This window comes from Phyllobates terribilis, unplaced genomic scaffold (assembly GCF_046119375.1).
Source record: "Phyllobates terribilis strain yellow unplaced genomic scaffold, ASM4611937v1 Scaffold_1__5_contigs__length_1240528914, whole genome shotgun sequence".
Taxonomy (NCBI): Eukaryota; Metazoa; Chordata; class Amphibia; order Anura; family Dendrobatidae; genus Phyllobates; species Phyllobates terribilis.
Genome location: NW_027362761.1, coordinates 566,393,304 through 566,414,261, shown reverse-complemented (window position 1 = coordinate 566,414,261; position 20,958 = coordinate 566,393,304). Strand labels below are relative to the sequence as shown.

General features: G+C 44.0%; 1 protein-coding gene across 4 annotated transcripts in view; it reads left to right on the top strand.

The window, feature by feature from the left end:
* Positions 1-1,017: 1,017 nt before the first annotated feature.
* Positions 1,018-20,958, top strand: part of ZNF532 (zinc finger protein 532) — a 66,041-nt gene continuing 46,100 nt past the window's right edge. Inside the window, exons 1-2 of one of the 4 annotated variants that reach the window (XM_073680779.1) lie at positions 1,018-1,249; positions 6,573-7,122. The gene's annotated coding sequence lies outside the window, so the exon portion shown is untranslated. Of the gene's footprint in view, positions 1,250-3,508; positions 3,824-5,235; positions 5,550-6,572; positions 7,123-7,472; positions 7,910-20,958 lie in introns of those variants that run through there. The other 3 variants (XM_073680790.1, XM_073680788.1, XM_073680794.1) reach the window with 3 other exon arrangements.

Here is a 20,958-nt window from a genome sequence, read left to right as displayed (position 1 = left end):
TCAAAAACACACAGTTCATTTTAAACGCAAAGCAACACGAGTTTTTCATGAAATCATATGCACTTTGCTTAAATGGTTAGGCCACGTTCACACATTCAGTATTTGGTCAGTATTTTACATCAGTATTTGTAAGCCAAAATCAGGAGTGAAACAATCAGAGGAAAAGTATAATAGAAACATGTCACCATTTCCGCATTTTTTACCACTCCTGGTAAAAACAGAAACACGGACCGTACACTGATGACACACTGATCCAAAACACTGATGATACTGATGTAAAATACTGACCAAATACTGAAAGTGTGAACATGACCTTAAACGCAGCAGATTTTCAGCATAATAAGGCCTTATTCAGACGTCCGTGTCGCATGTACGTGTTATATCGTTTTTTTCACACAACACTTACCCCTTATAGTGACATGTCCGTTAAAAAAACTGACATGTCTTCTTGAGTTTTAAAGGTATCATGGTTGAAAAGTGCCAATAAAAGACTATGGGTCCATGAAAAACAGGTAGAGCTCATCGTGTGCCGTCCGTATTTAACACTGCAAAGGATTAGAGAAGTTTTGTGATTTATTTATTTGTGCATTGGTGAAAACCACTGATGAAATTGATGGTATAAACAGAAACACGGACCCTACACTGATGACACACAGATCCAAAACACTGATGACACACTGATGGTAAAAACAGAAACACGGACCATACACTGATGACACACTGATGGTAAAAACAGAAACACAGACCGTACACTGATCCAAAACACTGATGAGGACACACTGATGGTAAAAATGGAAACATGGACCGAACACTGATGAAACACTGATCCGAAACACTGATGGCACAGGTACCATTTTTTTGCTCACGTGAAAAATATTAAGGTGTGAACGAGGCATAGACTGCAGCGGAAAAAAGAATGCAGCGTTTACGCTATGTGGGAACATGGCCTTGCACTTTTGCAGCAAAATACTGAAAAAAAACCCTTTGAATTCCATAAATATCGAGGCCTAATCTGCGCAGATTGCGAAGCCTTTTTGTGTAGAAACCTGAGTCGTCCTGACAGATCATGTTTCCCGGTGATGGCTGCAGAGGTACAGCTCATTATTCCAGGGATGGCCAGCAGGCAGCCGGAGCTCCTTTGTGTCAGCCCAGGCCTGAGCTTCCTTCCTCCACATGCACAGGACTCCCTCCCATCCATGACAGCCTCATCCAGCAGTGTATATAGCTCTTCTCCTGGAGATATCTGCAGGTAGGTGGTTGGAACATGAGCATTTACTACTATGTCGCCATTAATCCCATATTATTATTTTAGGAATCACATGGCACCATTATTATTTACTAGGAGGGGGTGAGGATAGGATGAAAGACTTCTATATTTGCAAATTTGAATGCAGAAAGGATCATGGAAGAAAATAAATGTCGTTTACGTGCAAAGTCTGTCTTGCTAGATTATAGGCTGTAACCATTTGTGCGCCATTCTCTTTATTTTGGGGGCTTTGCTTTACGACCGATCTGGATCGTTGCACTTTTATATTTTAATCCGTTGTGTTGGAGCCTTTGCACCAATGTATCGGATTTGGCAACATATATTACAGATTGTTTTATCTGCAATTGCACATATTGACAATGTCCCCTTCCTCCCCCTTCCCATGCAGAATCTTCCCTCCCTGCCCCCCATCCTTGGGGATTTGCTTCTTGCATGTGAATGAGCTTTTTAGTGCTACAGCTTTTCCTGTTTTCTTTAAATAGATCTGAAGATGGTGAACCCATACAATGGAGCAAATGGCACAGAGCCGGGTTCTTCTAAGGCTTCCTTATTTGACGTGAGGCCCAGGCTCCATGGGATGATCACGGGATCATGTGCATTCCTGACACCTGACACTGCATGTGAATTTGCAGCGCATCTAGCATGCACGCATGGTAAAATAGCACCATGCAGCCAGAGCTGGGGCAAGTACCCCGCAAACCGGTGCCCGCAGCACTTGGGGTGCCCACTCTGAATGTGAGCGATGTCTATAAAGTGTGGGTGCCAGCTGCGTTAACTTCTCTGATTGGGACCGTTTAACCTCTTTGATGCCACTGTCAATCACAGCAGCGACATTTAAATGGAGTGCTCCTTTCAGCAAAATGTTTTCCAGAAATTCTGTTTTTTTTAAAAAAAACTAACTGTGCGTTACTCCCCCTTCCCAGGTCCAATGCAGAGTCTCCACCACTGCTCCAAGTGCCTGTTGTCTGCGGAGCTGACGTCTTTTTGACAACTGAGTTAAGTCGATGTAGATGGCATGAGAGTTGCTGAGCTCAATAATTGGCTGCAATGACGTCAGCGCTGCAGACAATAACAGGCACCAGGACCAGAGGCGGAGACTCAGCGCTTGACCGGGGTAGGGTGAATAAAGCGCATTTTGTTTTTTGTTTTTTACTCTTATAGGAAAAACTTTTCAGAAAAGGGTCAAGCCCTTTAAGATGCTGCAAATGGAGGAAAGCGACCCTTACAACGCCCATCTGCACTGCCCCTCCCGAGCAACATGATCGTGGGTTGTCACTGTATGTCGGGGCCTATGTTCTGCCATATTTGTACACTTGTGGCTGGGCTTCACAGGAGACCGATAATTTTACAACACTCTGCCATAGTACAATATTGCAATCATAGGTCACCTGGGGGTGCATAACCAATGCAAAAAAAGTGATTTTTTTTTTGCAATATTACTATTAAATATATATTAACATATTTAGTATCACCACATGCAGACTTGTCCTAACTAATAAGATAGCAGAATAGTATTTGGCCAATAGTATAAATGGTAGAGTCGCTGTTTTGTACTACAACTCAAAAAGCAAGCATACGACTATTTTCACCGAAAAAATAAAGTTTTTAACTCCTGGAAGACGTGAAGGAAAAATTGAAGAGGAACCCAATGGGGACTACCCCAAGGGCCCATATAAACAAGGAGCCGTTCCTGCATGGAGGCCTGGCCTAAATCTATTTATAATGAAGGCCATGATGCTGAAACAGATAGCAAAGTGCGTCCTATTGACTTGTACCACAGTTCCTCCATTTTGAAGACCGTGTGACCCGTGTTTGCAAGAGATGCAGCACAGATGGCGTCCATGTGCCGCCCGTTCTCATCGCAGACCCATTCACTGAGCTTGGGCCACAAACCTGACCTATCTTGGTCATGCCCCGCTATAGCCATAGCCTATAATACGTCCGCGTGGTATCCGGTATAAAAACAGCATACGTGCGAGAAAAATGGGACCTTCGGAGAATAACATCTGGTCCCTGGATTAGCAGATGGCCCTAGAAGAGTAGATAAAGGCGGAAAATTAAATAGATTATACAGTAATAATCAATGATCAGTTTTATTACATTTCCGGCCGGAAACACGTGCTGAATTAATGGAATTTCTGGACTATTAAATGCCGGTTTAAGGGAATGTTAACGCACAGGGCCTTGAGAGCTGCCCCCTGTCTGTCACGATCTCAAATCACTCATGTGTGAATGAGGCACTTGTCTGATTTTTCTCGTACACCGAAAAAGAAAAATGGCTTGATTTTCTACAGTATTTGGACAATCTGTCAGTTTTTCCCATCTGTGATTTTCACGGACTTGTATGGCTGATTTTGATTTGTGACTTGGATCAAAAAAGGACATGACCCCATGATTTATTTTTTACTTTTTTACTACTACGCGGTCCGCAAAAAAAACCAAAAACACAGAGATGTGAACAGTCACATAGACTATAATGTGTACACATTCTATCAGTGAAAATCACAGATATAACACGTACGCCAAAAAAGGACGTGTGAATGAGGCCTTAGTTTGGTGAGTGAGGGGGGGGGGGTCTGTATTTGTTTTACTGGATTTGGTCTGTATTTGTTCAGGGGTCTTTATTATTTGGTGGGTCTGGGGCCCATATTTGATTTAGGGGGTCTTTATTGATTTGGGTGTGGTGTTAAGCATTATGACGGCCCCACTATCAGTATTCGGTCAGTATTTTTTCTTAGGACTTGGAGCCAAAACCAGGTGAGGAACAATCAGAGAAAAGGTATAATAGAAACAAGTCATCAATTCTGCATTTATCACCCACTCCTGGTTTTGGCTCCCACTCCTGAGAAAAAATACTGACCAAATACTGATAGTGGGGCCGTGGTCTAATACTGAGTACAGCTCATTATAAATATGGGCCTACATTTAGAAAATCTGTTTCACAGTTGCCCATAGCAACCAATCAGAACTCGGCTTTCATTTATTAAACTGCTCTGAAAAAATGAAAGCTGCGCTGTGATTGGTTGCTATGGGAAACAAGGCCAGCGTTATTTTCCAGTATTTAGGGGTCTTCTCTAGTGTGGATCTGCTTTTATGTAAAGGGAAATGGTCTGGGGTTTATATCAGGAGGGTATATGGAGTCGGCATTGATTTAGGGGAGTTGGTGGGGGGTAGGGAGGTTTCAGTGGTTTGTATTAGTTTTGATTGGTCTGTATTGATTTAGGGGGTCTAGGGTCTATATTAGTTTATGGGGTCTCTAAGAGGTTTAGTTTGGTGGGTGAGGGAGATTTGTATTTGTATTACCTGATTTGGTCTGTATTTGTTCAGTGGTCTGTATTATTTGGTGGGTCTGGTGCCCATATTTGATTAGGGGGTCTCTAACAGGTCTAGTCATAGGTCTGCAATTGATTTCGGTGTGGGGCTAGGCATGTGTATTGATTTTGGGGGTATCAGAGGTCTGAATTTATTCACAGGATCTGATCTGTATTTTTTTAGGGGTCTGTACTGATTTCTGGAGTCTGAAGTTTTTATTGAAGAGGTTTGGTCTGCATTTATTTGGGGGTCTATATTTGTTTAGGTCATCTGGGTCTGTACTCATTTTTTGGGGTCTGTATTAATGTTTGGGGGGATCATATAAAATAATTGTTATTTAAATGCCATCAATTGGAAGAAACCCTAAATAAATGGGTGGGGAATAAATAATGATAAAAAAAATGTGCATCTCTACCTTGTCTCCTCAGCTTTTACAACACTGTGGCCATCAGGGCCTGCTGAGAGTTGTAGTTCTGCAACAACTAGAGAGCTGCTGGTATGTGAAGTATCAGTATTCTGTCTGGATTATTACAAATTAATTATTTTTCATTTGCACAATGAACATAACCACAAGCGCCATTGTCCGTCCTTATAATAACCCCCCCTTTTAAATTTCCTCCCTGCTGTAACAGGAGCCATACACACTGCAGCGAGCTCTGGTGACGAGGGGGCCTGCTCCATTCTGCTCTGTCCTTCCCTGCAAAACTGATGATTATCAATGCAGGATAAATGGTTAATACTCCTGTGGAGGAGGGGGGTTAATAATGCAAAAATATTGCTAGAATTAGCTAAGCGAGGCCTATGATTTTGGGACTAATGGCTTGTATCCCAGGGATGCCATAGCCCCCTTTATGTACGGTGTCCAGATCCAGCTGGAACTGGTTTCAGGCAGATCAGATTCATGAACAATGCAGTGACTGAGCTGAGTTGGGATGGATCCTACATGGCAGAGAGAAGAGATTGCATTAAGGTACCTCTTCCACTGAGTATGCATTTAACTGTAAGACACACAGCGCCGGTATGTGACATTTGCAATAATAAAAAAAAAACACGTTATCAGGCGTGCTTTCACTAGGCGGGGGAGGGCGACATCTTATATTCTGCTGCAATAAAGCTCAGGATTTTTCTAGATGCAAAAAAATATATATATATTGAAATTAGCAGCAAATTGCACAGGAAAAAAACAAGTCGGGATAGACCCGGGGGCGCAAAAAAACATAATAATTCAAATTGCATGTTCTGTAAATAATATGCATGTTGTGTCTGTGCTGGTTAATGCTGCCATACATATAAATTACTAAATCTACTGCTATCATGTCACATTAAGGGCACTATGGCGTATTATGCCTGTATTTAACCCCTTAGCCACTGCAGAGCCATATTGAAAGGTCAAAGGGCGCGATTTTAGCCAGTTACATACTTTGGTTATGTATGTAGCATGAATATGTGTCTTCACAATTTGTCAAGATTGCATCAGGATCAAATTCTAAGCCGAGCTGCAGTCCTACGTAAACCTACGTAAAACCATGTAATAAATTACACTTTGTGATGTCGTACGGCCAGATGACAAGCTCTGCTGCGTCTGAACTCGCTGCATCATATCATACGTTAGATTTGTTATATTATGTCTCATAACATCGCCTCTGATAAATATGTTACTTCTTATTAGGTGCAACATTATTACATGCACATAATCTGCTACATTATTTATCAGATTGTTATATTTTATGTTCATATATTGTATAGTATACCATGTATACTTTACTTATAGTCCCAATTGTCCATGAAAATTGCAAAAACATATATTTGTATGTTATAATATACTATTTATATTTTGTTTATGTCACTTCAGTGTCTAAAAAGAAAAAAAGGCAAATCTTTTGCCTCTCGTGAATTTTCGATTACGGTATACGTTCCCTTCTCCGACGCCAATGTGTCATCGACGTAACAATCGCCTATTTTTCACTTTTTTTTTTTCCCTCTATTTTATCAGGCCTCTATCGGTTTTATGAAGAATGCCTGGAATGAGTAAGGACTTGTGTCCGAATTACGTGCAATTTCCAAAGCTGCAAATGAAAAAGCAAAACCTGTCTTGTTAAAAAAAAAAAAAAAAAAAAAAAGTGTGCATGCATTCATGTGAGCCGGCTTGTGCATCTTGTCTATAAGCTGGAGGCCTGTGAGAGATACAAGAGAGGGAGCGAGCGTGGCTGGCGAGCGACACACAGGAGACAGCTGGAATGAATGACAAGAAGACCGGAACAAAGGCTTTGACCGGATACTAAGAAATGGACCTCTGACACATTCCGCCAAGTCTTGTTGAAATGGACCTCTGACACATTCCGCCATCTCTTGTTACTTCCTAGAACAGGAAAAAAAAAGCAAAAAGGAGCCCCCCCTCTTGTTTTTTGGGTTGACGTTTAAGTCCTACTGGCCAGCCCCAGCTTTCTGAATCAAGAAAAAATGGAGAACAATAGTGAAAAATGTCTCCACAATGTGAAACCAGGCTCCTCACCATAAGGCAGCCTTGGGGATATTTGCACTGGGTAAGTGGTTAATGATAACACTAGGGTCACTGCGTCCACTCAATGTTTCTGTTGACCACCGTGTCTTGGGTTTGAACTCACTTTTCGGTTATTTTTTCCATGATTTTTGAATAGAACATTCCACACATTCCGGTTATTTTTGTTTGTTTTTGAATAGAACATTCCATACATTCCGGTTATTTTTGTTTTTTTCCAATGCAATCCTTGTTTTATTCAAATTTTTACGTCCGCTTTTTCCATAGACTGTACATGGAGCTACTAGACATGTATGTTGTGTATGTGTGATTTTTTTTTTTTTTTTCCCATCGACATGTCTTTCTGCGTTTCCTAGGCTGATTGCATACACCACAGGGGGAGGATTGACGAGAAGGCCTCTGCTTTTGTCGTTTGCTTTGCTGCTGGTGCAAGCCCTCTGCATTTACATTCACGTCCCTTATGTGTGTGTGTGCGTGGAGCTGGCTTTTCATGAATTACTCTGCGGATGGGTTCCTTATTAAACCTACCCCCACCACCTCCTTTTTAAGCTTCCACAGGGGAACCCGTGTAGCTATAATTGGAGACACATGCATGTAGGTGGCTTCACAAAAAAGGACACTGGATTGATATTTCAGGGCCTCTCGTTGACTGCCGGCTCTGCAGAGAACAGGCCCTGCCTGGATTTCGTCCCCCCTCTTTTTTCTCTTTTTTTACTGTGATTGCCAACAGCTGTATTGGAGCAGGAACCCACGTCGGCCCACATGAAATCTGTAGAGGTGACCAGATGACACGAATAATTAAAACAGAACATGTAAGTGCCGTCCTTACAAAGTAATCACCTTTATTTTTTTTTCTTGCATTTTCATTTTCCATGATGGGTTAAGTGCAGGAATCAGGGACTGGATGCTCCTTGTGTTGTGCAGGGCCTGGTGGGGAGTAGGCCTTGTTTGGAAAATCCAGGCCTTGTGAGGAGGCTGCGGAGGTCTTTGTTGTTTGACAGAGGGGCCTATGTATAGTCGTGAGATCCCACGGCCTTTAAAAGGGGGTGGCTCTATGTATACACATGGGTTTTGCATGGAGAGTAGATATGCATGGGGTTAAGTTAGGGGAGGTCGGGGGTTGCTGACATTTTACTTTGGCAGATTTATCTTAATACAGTTACATACCAGGGGTGCGAGGATTAAGGGTTGTGATTGTCTAAATCCATAGCAAACACCCCATTGTGCACCTCTTATCCTACAATCACTCTTAAATCGAGATTGTCACAATGTAGATTCGCAGCTATCAGGAGACAATGTGGCGGGTTCACGGAAATCCAAAATGCATCCCAACAAGAGAAACATGGATCTTTCCTTCAGTTTTTCTCTATAGTAAAAAAATAAATGCATGATTTCAACATGGCACAAACTCGTTGGCGGAGACACAACCTGATGGTGCCGATATACCTTAGAGCCAGGCTTGGACTGGCCCACAGGAGAACAGGAGGATCCTCTGGTGGGCCCCCTCATATATGAGCAGTACTTGGCACTATATACTGGAATCACTATGTACAGACAAAGGCAGCATCTTATTCATTTAACAATCTGCCCAGTTCATTGTTATATAAATTTGTGATTGAGGATAATGTCACATTTGCATGTAGCTGAAAAGTGAGGTCCTGGAGCTGGTTACTGGTGGGCCCTTGGCATCCCAGTCCGACACTGCTTAGAGTTATTCCTCTAAGGTTTATCAGTACCTTTAGGTTGTGTTTCATGACTCCTCCATACACGTGTATGCTTGGCTTAGCTGAATGTGCTTTTGTTTTCAACGGGGAGAGGGGAATAAGCCTTGTCAGACTAATCTTGACTCGTTTTAGAACAAAGTATTGGGCTTGTTGAAATTCAACATGCCCAATCCTTCTTTATCCTGGCTGTAAAAGAGCTGTCAAAGTTGACTGATTTACATCTAATGTACACGGCCTAACCCTGAGGTGGTTTCATACATCCGACATTCACGGTTTGAGTGTGGACTGGCTTCTCATCCGGGCAGAGTATATTTGGACGGCAAACATTACATGTGTGAAGTTAGCCCTCTGCGATTTCCAGACTGGCCACGCACAGGCCGCGACTGCCAGACTGGCCACGCACAGGCCGCGACTGCCGGACTGGCCACGCACAGGCCGCGACTGCCAGACTGGCCACGCACAGGCCGCGACTGCCAGACTGGCCACGCACAGGCCGCGACTGCCGGACTGGCCGCGCACAGGCCGCGACTGCCGGACTGGCCGCGCACAGGCCGCGACTGCCGGACTGGCCGCGCACAGGCCGCGACTGCCGGACTGGCCGCGCACAGGCCGCGACTGCCGGACTGGCCGCGCACAGGCCGCGACTGCCGGACTGGCCGCGCACAGGCCGCGACTGCCGGACTGGCCACGTACCGCCCGCGACTGCCGGACTGGCCACGTACCGCCCGCGACTGCCGGACTGGCCAGGCACAGGCCGCGACTGCCGGACTGGCCAGGCACAGGCCGCGACTGCCGGACTGGCCACTGCCTCCTGACCCGAACGAGCAGCCTCATTGTTACCTATGACACTATTGGTTCAGGCCAGGAGACCTCCACCTTGTCCCGAAATCGCGATCTGTACACCAGCAATGAATGGAGATGTGAATCCATGTTTTATACTGCCAAAATACGGATATTTTTGCGTACAAATTACGGTCATAACAGTCAATTCCCTGTGGTCCAACTCAACTAACTTTAGATGTGATGGGCTTCGTTGGTGTAGTAGACCTGTGTGGAGACGACTAGGGTTACAATTATAATACAATCAGTAAAATTTGGCATTATTTTGGCCAGCGGCACTGTAACATATTTTGTACCACTATGCTCTGACACCAATCTCCTGCATGGCAATGCAACTTTCATAAGATGCATCATATTAAAGTAACTTTTTTTCTTTATAATTTTTGTATCATTATTAGGCCACGTTCACATGTTCAGTATTTGGTCAGTATTTGACATCAGTATTTGGAAGCCAAAATCAGGAGTGGAACAATCAGAGGAAAAGTATAATAGAAACACGTCACCACTTCTGTATTTCTCACCCACTCCTCATTTTGGCTTACAAATACTGAACGTGTGAACATGGCCTTACAGTAAAGTCACATTCACTGCGGCTATGGAGCTTGGATTGCATGTTACCACTGTGTAGAAATAGCCGTATTTTCCATTTTTTGGCTGATGCAAGTTTGGGCATGGTATGAATAAAAGGTTTCAAATATGCAGTTAATATTAAAGGGGTATTCCCATCTCCAAGATCCTATCCCAATATGTAGTAGGTGTAATAATAATATTATCAAATACCTCCAATTAGAAATGTAGTATAGTTCATCAGATTTGCTATGTCGCTTACCCCATGTGCAGGGCATTGCAGTAGCTTAGGTATCCATGGTTACGTCCATTCATATAGTGACAGTTAATTAATTAGACAGGTCTTAGTGGTCATAACCATGGATACCTAAGCTACTGCAATGCCCTGCACATGGGGTAAGCGACATAGCAAATCTGAAGAACTATACTACATTTCTAATTGGAGGTATTTGCTGATATTATTATTATTACACCTACTACATATTGGGATAGGATCTTGGAGATGGGAATACCCCTTTAAAGTGGTTGTCCACTACTTCGATATTGATGGCCTATATCTAGGATAAGCGAATAATATCAATTTGGGGGTGGTTTGATACCTGGGAACCCCACTGATTAGCACCGGCAACAGCCAGTATGTAAACAGAGCATGGAGCCGTTCCCTTTCTGTTTAGTGACCGTTCCCATTGACTTCAGCTTGGAACCCATTCACTTCAACAGGAGATGAGCTGCAGTACCCAGGAACGGCCACTACACAGTGTATAGAGCTGTGATGTTTCGGCTCCGGACACTCTGTACAGACCTGTTAACAGCTGATTGTTGGGGGTGCCAGGTTTCGAACCTCCACTGATCTGATGTCCTAAGGATAGGCCATTAGGTCATCAACGTCAAAGTAGTGGACAACCCGCGATCTATAGGGCCGTGTACATCTCTCTATGCTATGGGATTTGTGTATTAAAAAACAAAACAAAAAAAACAAACAAAAACGAAAACCTTTGCAATCTCAATTAGAAGGTGGACTGTCAGACTGAGTATTTTCCATTGAAGTCAATTGGGATGAACTGAAAAATAGCTGTGTGAGCTGGCCGTACAGAGTAAAGTGCACCCTTGTCTGTGAATGTTTAATGCATTTTTTTCAATAACAATCCAATTCTTTTCCTGCCCCATTAGGCTGATTCTTATATCTGACTGATACTAAGGCCACGGCCCCATTATCAGTATTTGGTCAGTATTCGGTCAGTATTTTTTTCTCAGGAGTTGGAGCCAAAACCAGGTGAGGAACAATCAGAGAAAAGGTAGACTAGAAACAAGTCACCAATTCTACATTTATCACCCACTCCTGGTTTTGGCTCCCACTCCTGAGAAAAAATACTGACCAAATACTGATAGTGGGGCCGTGGTTTAAGGCTGCATTTTCACATCAGTATGTCCTGGCCATGATGCACAGAACGACCGTCCCGAAATCCAAAGGCATATATGAGGCTGTCTAGTTTCTGCCGACAGGCAATGACTCTCTGTCCGTACTCAGACCGCGGCACTCGAATATGTGAATCTAACCTTAAAGTGATTAGCTATTTAGAACAATCCCTTTTTCTTAGAAGGGTCTCCCAAGGATAAGTCAATCACTTGGTTAAGCTGTGATATCCAGTTGTTTTTTTATCTTTGGGGCTAACTTGTCAGCTAGTGTACAATTTCCCTGCAGCACTCCCGTAGGTCAAATTGAGTATTACACAGTGCAAATCAAAAAATGGTGGGCTGTGTATGTTATCTATTGGTATGCCAAGTCATCCAGGGGGCCAAGGACATTTGATAACTGTCAGCTAAACGCATTTAAAGGCCCCCATACTCATTAGACTAATATCGGCTGAACCAAGCGATATCAACGGTTTCAGACGATGGTCTAATGTGTATGGCTGACTGATGATCGGGACAGATGTTGATCTGGCATGCTGATCGCATTGTTCTCCCTAAGAAAAGCCGCCGGCCAACGTGATATCTCATATAGAGCACATGAGCGCTCGCTTGGCCAAACATGGGAGTGCCGGATGTGATGGCTGTTGGCTGAAAGATCGGTCAAAGCATCGTTCGACCGACAGCCATCTATTATGTATGGCTGGCCTAACTCTCCGGAGTTCCCATACATATGAACGCTCAACTAGGGGGAAGAACAAACTTATGAACCTTTCTCATTGAAACTGCCTGATCCTTTTCTCTCCTGACAACGAGAGAAGTTCGCCTACATATCAGATAGCCGGTGTCACGCCAGATGTGGGAAAGACAGTGCAACACAGAGAGAAGAGGGAAAGGGAGCCCAGACACTAGGGAAAGGGGGGAGTAGAGACCTCCTAGTCTGGTCTAGTGTCACCCTGTCTCAACTACCGTCCCTATATTAGCTCTTCACCAATCGCCGCACTCGTGCCTCGCCCTGACTTTCCCTGGTGTATGGCTAAGGCTAGGGACGGGAGGAGATGAACACTAGTCTATCTCCACTAAACTCTATAGACGACAAGGGTAGACAAACAGGGGGTGATTGCTTAGCTTTAGACGACTCCAGACAAATGCGCACACGGCCTCAAGCTCCAGAGAGAAGTACTGCTCTTGCTAAAGCCTTCACAAGTAGTAATGAATATCACCTGCACCTCCCTCTCAGACACACCAGGTATTTATACACTCAGGCCAGGGAGCTAATTAGCCAGAGGGAGGTAGCCGCTGGGTCCTACAGACAGCCAGCCTCTAAGAAGATGTGTGTAATGCCAAACGTAGAGATCTCCTGCAACCAACTGCAAGGCGACTCTCTGTCACTTCTGACACACCTGTGACAGCTGGACGATTCAACCTTCAATCTAACATGTATGATGAATGTGTCATCAGAAAATTACCTATTGTGCAGGTTTTTATGTTTTGTAATCCTGCCTCTGATGATAATGAGACTGCTGAAAACTTGCATGATTTATGAGTCTAAAATAGCTCGCGTGGCCAGCATGAAACTTACAACATTACTAATTTTTTTTTTTTCATAAAGATCGGAATATAATAAAATAGCAAAAAAAAACCTTTGCCAAACTTTTTGAAAAAAACAAAAGTACATGTAACACAAAAACCTGATTGGTCCTTTTCTGATAACACAATCACTTTAAAATACCTTTTTTTTTCTTACAAAAGTAAGGGTCCTAATTATTCATGCAAATTTCTAAATTGGTTATTTTTGTCCGTTAGAAATTAGAATTTTTTTCCTTTTTGTGTGCCTAAACGCATCATGAAATTGTAGTGCAGAGGCAGCTAGGAAACCTTTTTTGGATAGTGTGCCAAGTTATAAAGAAAGATCGTCATTCACAGGGTGGCAAAGTTTCAGTCACAGGGACTGACGGACTTTCCGGGTTGAAAAACTAGAATAGTCCAGCTGCAACAGTTGTGCCAATAGTCACACAATTTTATGTGCACACTATTCGGTTGTGCCGGACAAACAAGACCCCATGTGCCAACGGTTACTGACCCCTGTAGTAAATTTTATGTCTTTTTACCAAACCTCCATGTTCTATTCATCCGTGTCGTGCAGAAATCCATGATATATGTGACTATACCATAAGGCTATATTTACACCAAATTCTTTTCAAAGAGAGTTTGGCTTGGAAAAAAAAATCAAATTTTCAAAGCCAAAAAGCCTGCATGAAAATTGGCTACAAAATGCGTGCCATTATTTTTAATAGAAAAATTGTATCATCATTTACACAACTGTCACGATTCCTCCACTCAGTGTCTTGGATGCAGTGACTGACAGCTCAGTCGTCCAATCTAGTGCAGGGGCGTGCTGAGTTGTCGGTATTTTGATTGACAGCTCAGCCATCCAATCTGAGACTGAGCTTCCTTCAGGTGTTCTGTTTTAAGTGATTACCCAGCTACTTAGCTGCACTGTCAGCCTCAGATCACGTAGCATTTACTTGGTGGTGCTTTGCCATGTATTCCTGTGCTCTGTCGATCTATTGCTGGCAGACCTTGGACCTTGCTCTGACCATCTTAGCCCCTTTGCTCTGATCCGCTACCTTCCTGGTATTCTGATCTCGGACCGTGACTTCGCCTTTATCTTTTCCCTTTACTTTACTATGTGCTCTCTTGGTAAATGACCCCAGAACGTTTGACTATCCTGCCTCACAGCTTGTCTGTGGGTCACAACAACAACACAAATTATGATGAATTTGGTTGCCGCACTTTCAAAAAAATGGCGAAGCTGGCTGGGACTGTAATTCTGGTGAAAAGTGTATGTTGAATCGGCCCCAAACTGCATCAGAAAGTCACATAAGTTATCATTCACCTCTCGGTAAGTGATGGCACGTCGCAAGAATAAATCAGTTGGTCAGGGTCCGATCACTGGAATCCCAACTAATCCCAAAATTGGAGGGGCGTTGCTCCCTCGTTTTCAGGTCTTCACTGCACTGCTGTGCTCCCAGAATAACCGACTGTGCGGGGACCCAATGGGCAGCTCATCCTACCAAATTTGTTCGGTTTGGCCGCGTAAAATGTGTATGGAGACCCTTACACACGCACCAATGTACAGTCATGGCCAAAAGTATTGAGAATGAGACAAATAGTAATTTTTCCAAAGTTTACTGCTTCATTTTTTGTAATGGCAATTTGCATATACTCCTGAATGTCAAAGAGTGATCAGCTTAACAGCAATTACTGTACTTGCAAAGTCAATATTTGCCCAGAAAATGAACTTTAACCCCCAAAACACATTTCAACATCATTGCAGTCCTGCCTTAAAAGGAGCAGCTAACATCGTTTTAGTGATTGATCGCCAGCCCTGTCCTCATCAACACCCACACCTGTGTTAATGGATCAATCAGTCATGATTAAGTAAGAATGACATCACTGGACACTTTAAAAGGAGGCTGGTTCTTGGTATCATTGTTTCTCTTCAGTTAACCATGGTTATCTCTAAAGAAACACGTGCAGCCATCATTGCACTGCACAAAAATGACTTAACAGGGAAGAGTATCGCAGCTACAAAGATTGCACCTCAGTCAACAATCAACAATCTATCGCATCATCAAGAACTTCAAGGAGAGAGCTTCCATTGTTGTCAAAAAGACTCCAGGGCGCCCAAGAAAGACCAGCAAGCGCCAGGACCGTATCTTAAAACTGTTTCAGCTGCGGGATCGGACTACCAGCAGTGCCGAGCTTGCTCAGGAATGGCAGCAGGCTGGTGTGAGTGCTTCTGCACGCACTGTGAGGCGGAGACTCTTTGAGCAAGGGCTGGTTTCAAGGAGGGCAGCAAAGAAGCCACTTCTCTCCAGAAAAAACATCAGGGACCGACTGATATTCTGCAAAAGGTACAGGGAGTGGACTGCTGAGGACTGGGGCAAAGTCATTTTCTCTGATGAATCCCCTTTTCGATTGTTTGGGACATCTGGAAAACAGCTTATTCGGAGAAGAAGAGGTGAGCGCTACCACCAGTCTTGTCTCATGCCAACTGTAAAGCATCCTGAAACCATTCATGTGTGGGGTTGCTTCTCAGCCAAGGGAATCGGCTCACTCACAGTCTTGCCTAAAAACACAGCCATGAATAAAGAAAGGTACTAGAATGTCCTCCAAGACCAACTTCTCCCAACCGTCCAAGAGCAGTTTGGCGCCCAACAATGCCTTTTCCAGCATGATGGAGCACCTTGCCATAAAGCAAAGGTGATAACTAAATGGCTCATGGAACAAAACATAGAGATTTTGGGTCCATGGCCTGGAAACTCCCCAGATCTTAATCCCATTGAGAACTTGTGGTCAATCATCAAGAGACGAGTGGACAAACAAAAACCAACAAATTCTGGCAAAATGCAAGCATTGATTATGCAAGAATGGACTGCTATCAGTCAGGATTTGGTCAAAAAGTTGATTGAGAGAATGCCAGGGAGAATTACAGAGGTCTTGAAGAAGAAGGGGCAACACTGCAAATATTGACTTGCTGCATTAACTCATTCTAACTGTCAATATAACCTATTGGTACTCATAATATGATTGCAATTATATTTCTGTATGTGATATAAACATCAGACAAACACTAATAAAAACCAGAGGCCAGCAGATCATGTGAAAATATAATTTTGGTGTCATTCTCAAAACTTTTGGCCATGACTGTAGCTTACACACAACATCTATACTGTAGTGAACAACATGGGGCTTTTCAGCTGTAATTTTTTTAACTACAACTTTTCCACCATGCCATGATAAATGATTGCTGTAAGGTCATGTTGAGAGATGTAGTTTTTATAACAGCTGGAGTGCGGAGCCGACGATAATGGGGGACAAACTGGGCTTTTGCCAGGGGCCCCATCCCCAAAAGGGCCCCCAGCAAGATCCTACAAAGCTGCAAGTTCAGTCAACCAATCACTATGTGGTCCCCTCAGTCTTTACAAACCAAAAACCGGCATAAAATATTTTGAATAGTCGTCCTAATTTTTTGTTACAAAAATGTTTTGTGTGTCGGGCAGCTCTGCCAAGATGTGGAGGAGCCCGAATAGGGCTGGGTAAAATTGTCAAGTGTTGGCGTTTCTTACACCAGGGATGTTATTCCAGGCCTTGACTGCGAGGTGCATGCCAATGATAAGATGCACCGAACTCAAGGGGTGTGACGCCAGTCTTAAGAAATCAGAGTCTATGCTTTTAACATACAATGTGTGTAATATAAGGTGGGGGAGTCTGTATGAGTGTAACATGCAGTTTGTGTGTGAGACATGCAGAGTGTGCATGTGTGTGTAACATACAGTGTATGTGTGTAGAATTGAGTTTGTGTGGTGTGTCACACGGAGTATGCGTGTTTAAGATGCAGTGTATGTGTGTAGTATGGAGTGTGTGTGTGTACATACAGTGTATGTTACACACACATACACACATACATTGTATGTTTTTAGTATTGAGTGTGTGTGTACCATGGAGGTACACACACACTCACTCAATACTACACACATACACTGTATGTGTGTAGTATTGAGTTTGTGTGTGTATGTAGCATGGAGTGTGCGTGTGTGTGTAACATACAGTGTATGTGTGTAGTATTGAGTGTATATGTGTGTGTGTGTATGTAACATACAGTGTATGTGTGTAGTATTGAGTTTGTGTGTGTGTCGCATGAAGTATGCGTGAGTGTGTTTAACATGCAGTGTATGTGTGTAGTATGGAGTGTGTGTGTGTGTGTATGTAGCATGGAGTGTGCGTGTGTGTGTAACATACATTGTATGTGTGTAGTATGGATTGTATGTGTGTGGCATAGTGTATGTGTGTATGTTGCATCCATAGTTAAAAATATTGTAATTCATTGGTTGATTGAATCATTAAACCATTATTCTCAGCAGCACATCGCCCACTTCATACAGGACACGTGCTGTCGATATGATACTGTATGACGACAGAGCGATTGTATTAGTGATCATCCATGTCCCCATCACTCCTCGTCAGCCTGTGCACAGAGGCTGGTAATAAAACGCCCAATGACTTGAATGCTGTCTATCATTTAATGGTCTGAAATCAGCTGGTGTAAATGCAGTATAAATGTTTCTGTGTGATGGTGCAATGTTTTAGCATTTTGTCCAGGGCCAAACTTTGTCTAAAACCGGCGTTGCTGGATGGCCACGAGATTTCCAGCGGTGACATGTGATTTACAGCTCTGCATTGCAGCTGTGCTCCTGACAGCTCAGCACATCATTTCCTGTCCTCATTCATCCGGTGCTGCTCGGTCTTCGGTGGTGTCGTGCTGCGCGGCAGTCTCTGACCTCCTAGCTGGGTGCTCTGCGGATTATCGCTGAACTCTGGAGCAGATCTTTAAACTCCTGCATTACTGATGTCCCTCTACTAAACATATTATATACCTACGGCCACGTTCAGTATTTGGTCAGTATTGTACATCAGTATTTGTAAGCCAAAACCAGGAGTGGAACAATCAGAGGAAAAGTATAATAAATACAGAAGTGGTGCATGTGTTTCTATCACTCACTCCTGGTTTCGGCTTACAAATACTGATGTAAAATACTGACCAAATACTGATAGTGTGAACGTAGCCTAACGGTTTAGCTGCAGTGAAAAGTATAGGGGGGCAGAACAACAGGCAGAGACTGAGTCATGCATGGAGTTCTAAACTACTCTTTGTCTCTCCCATACCTTTTTCCCACAGGAGCATCAGGGGCAGGTGCCCACGGGAGCATCAGGGACCAGTGCCCACAGGAGTTTCAGGTGTAGGTGTTCACAGCAGTGTCAGGTGTAGGTGCCCACAGCAGTTTCATCGGCAGGTGCCCACGGGAGTGTCAGGGGCAGGTGCCCACGGGAGCATCAAGGGTGGGTGTTCACAGCTGTGTCAGGTGTAGGTGCCCACAGGAGTGTCAGCGGCCAGGTGCCCACGGGAGCATCAAGGGCGGGTGTTCACAGCAGTGTCAGGTGTAGGTGCCCACGGGAGGTGCAGGTGCCCAGGGGAGCATCAGGGACGGGTGTTCACAGCAGTGTCAGGTGTAGGTGCCCACGGGAGCATCAAGGGTGGGTGTTCACAGCAGTGTCAGGTGTAGGTGCCCACAGGAGTGTCAGCGGCCAGGTGCCCACGGGAGCATCAAGGGTGGGTGTTCACAGCAGTGTCAGGTGTAGGTGCCCACAGGAGTGTCAGCGGCCAGGTGCCCACGGGAGCATCAAGGGTGGGTGTTCACAGCAGTGTCAGGTGTAGGTGCCCACAGGAGTGTCAGCGGCCAGGTGCCCACGGGAGCATCAAGGGCGGGTGTTCACAGCAGTGTCAGGTGTAGGTGCCCACGAGAGTGTCAGCGGCCAGGTGCCCACGGGAGCATCAAGGGTGGGTGTTCACAGCAGTGTCAGGTGTAGGTGCCCACGAGAGTGTCAGCGGCCAGGTGCCCACGGGAGTGTCATGGGCTTATCTACAGTAGAACGATGCAAAAGGAAGTTTGAAAACGGACTTGTGCGATCGACATCTCTCCCGACCATCAGTTAGCCTGCATCCTCATTCACATATCGGCGGATTCGTCAGACATTAGTCTGTGTATGGGGGCTTTAAGGAGCCAATCTGTGTCTGCAGACCCTCGTGATGTAAATCCCCTCTCCTGAACCATTTCTTGCATGTTTTTACTCGGAAGCTGTGGGATTTCTTGCAATACCTTCTCATGCCGCTTATTAATATAGTTTATGTTTATTCCTCGCTATTTTAAAGATCTCCACGCGCCATCAATGAATGGAAATATTGTTGTTCACATCCAGAAGATGAAACCTACAGACCTAATGCTTCTCACTGCTGATGGTTTGTTACAGTTGTATCCAGTATGGAAATAAACAGCTTGGACTCCAAACTGATACATTTTGTTGCAAATTAGCAAAGAGAGAACTTTGCTGCTTACAGCTGTTGTCAAAACTGGATACAGTTGTAGCAAACCCTCAGCTGTGAAAAGCATTAGGCCTATCAGGTTTTGTAGCCTCTGGATTTTTATGAGAAATCCCATCCATATACTACCACACTTACTGGAAATTCTGCAGAAAATTTCTACTGTTAATCCAGAGAAAGTCGTAGGAAAATCTGCAGTGGTAAGTGCTCATTCAGACATCCATTTTTTGCATACAAGTCCTATCTATGTTTTTCACACATGGCACTCGCACCTAGAAATGGGCAAACCCAAACTTCCTCTGGTCCGCTCATCCCTACTAGTGAATCTGATCATTCACGTGTCCGTGATTTTTTGCGGTCTGTGCAAATCACAGAGATATGTCGGATCAAAATCGGCAATGAAAGTGTATTGGTCCAGGAAAAAATCAGACTGCACTTGAATGCCATTTGAGAGTGGACCAATTTTCACAGACTGTCAGAAAGGAGAGGGTAGAGAAACTTTTTTTTTCCACATACAGTACAGACCAAAAGTTTGGACACACCTTCTCATTTAAAGATTTTTCTGTATTTTCATGACTATGAAAATTGTACATTCACACTGAAGGCATCAAAACTATGAATTAACACATGAATTAACACATATACTTAACAAAAAAGTGTGAAACAACTGAAAATATGTCTTATATTCTAGGTTCTTCAAAGTAGCCACCTTTTGCTTTGATGACTGCTTTGCACACTCTTGGCATTCTCTTGATGAGCTTCAAGAGGTAGTCCAAACTTTTGGTCTGTACTGTACGAGAAAAACTGATGATGTTTTGACCAAACACTGATGAAACTTGGTCCATCCCTCAAGCTGGCCGTACATATTAGACCCATATCAATGGGTTCGGCCGACAGTCTAAGGTGTATGGACGCACTGGCCAAATGATGGTCAGGAGGTGTGTCGATCAGGCATGTCCAATTTCTGACCGTCTATCACATTATTCGCAGTGTCAGTCGGTGGCTTTCTCATAGACAACACAGGAGCGCTCGGCCGAATGAGCGCTCCTGTGTTTGGGAGAGACGGCTGAGATGACTGTCGGACGAGCGATCTTTCGGCTGACAGCCATCCAATATATATGGTTAGGTCTTAAAGGGAACCTGTCAGCAGGATTTTGCTGAGTAAACTACAGGTATTGTCATGTTGGGGCTGCTGCACTGATTAATATGATACCTGAGATGAAGAAATCTGTCTTGTGGTTCTTGTGTAATCAGTGTTTGCAGTTTTGAGTTAATGATATGCCCGTGCTCCGGGGCGGGACTGTAGGCAGGGTCTTATCCTGGTGCTCTAGGCCAGATCAGCAAGAAAAGACCCTGCCTACAGGCCACACAAGTA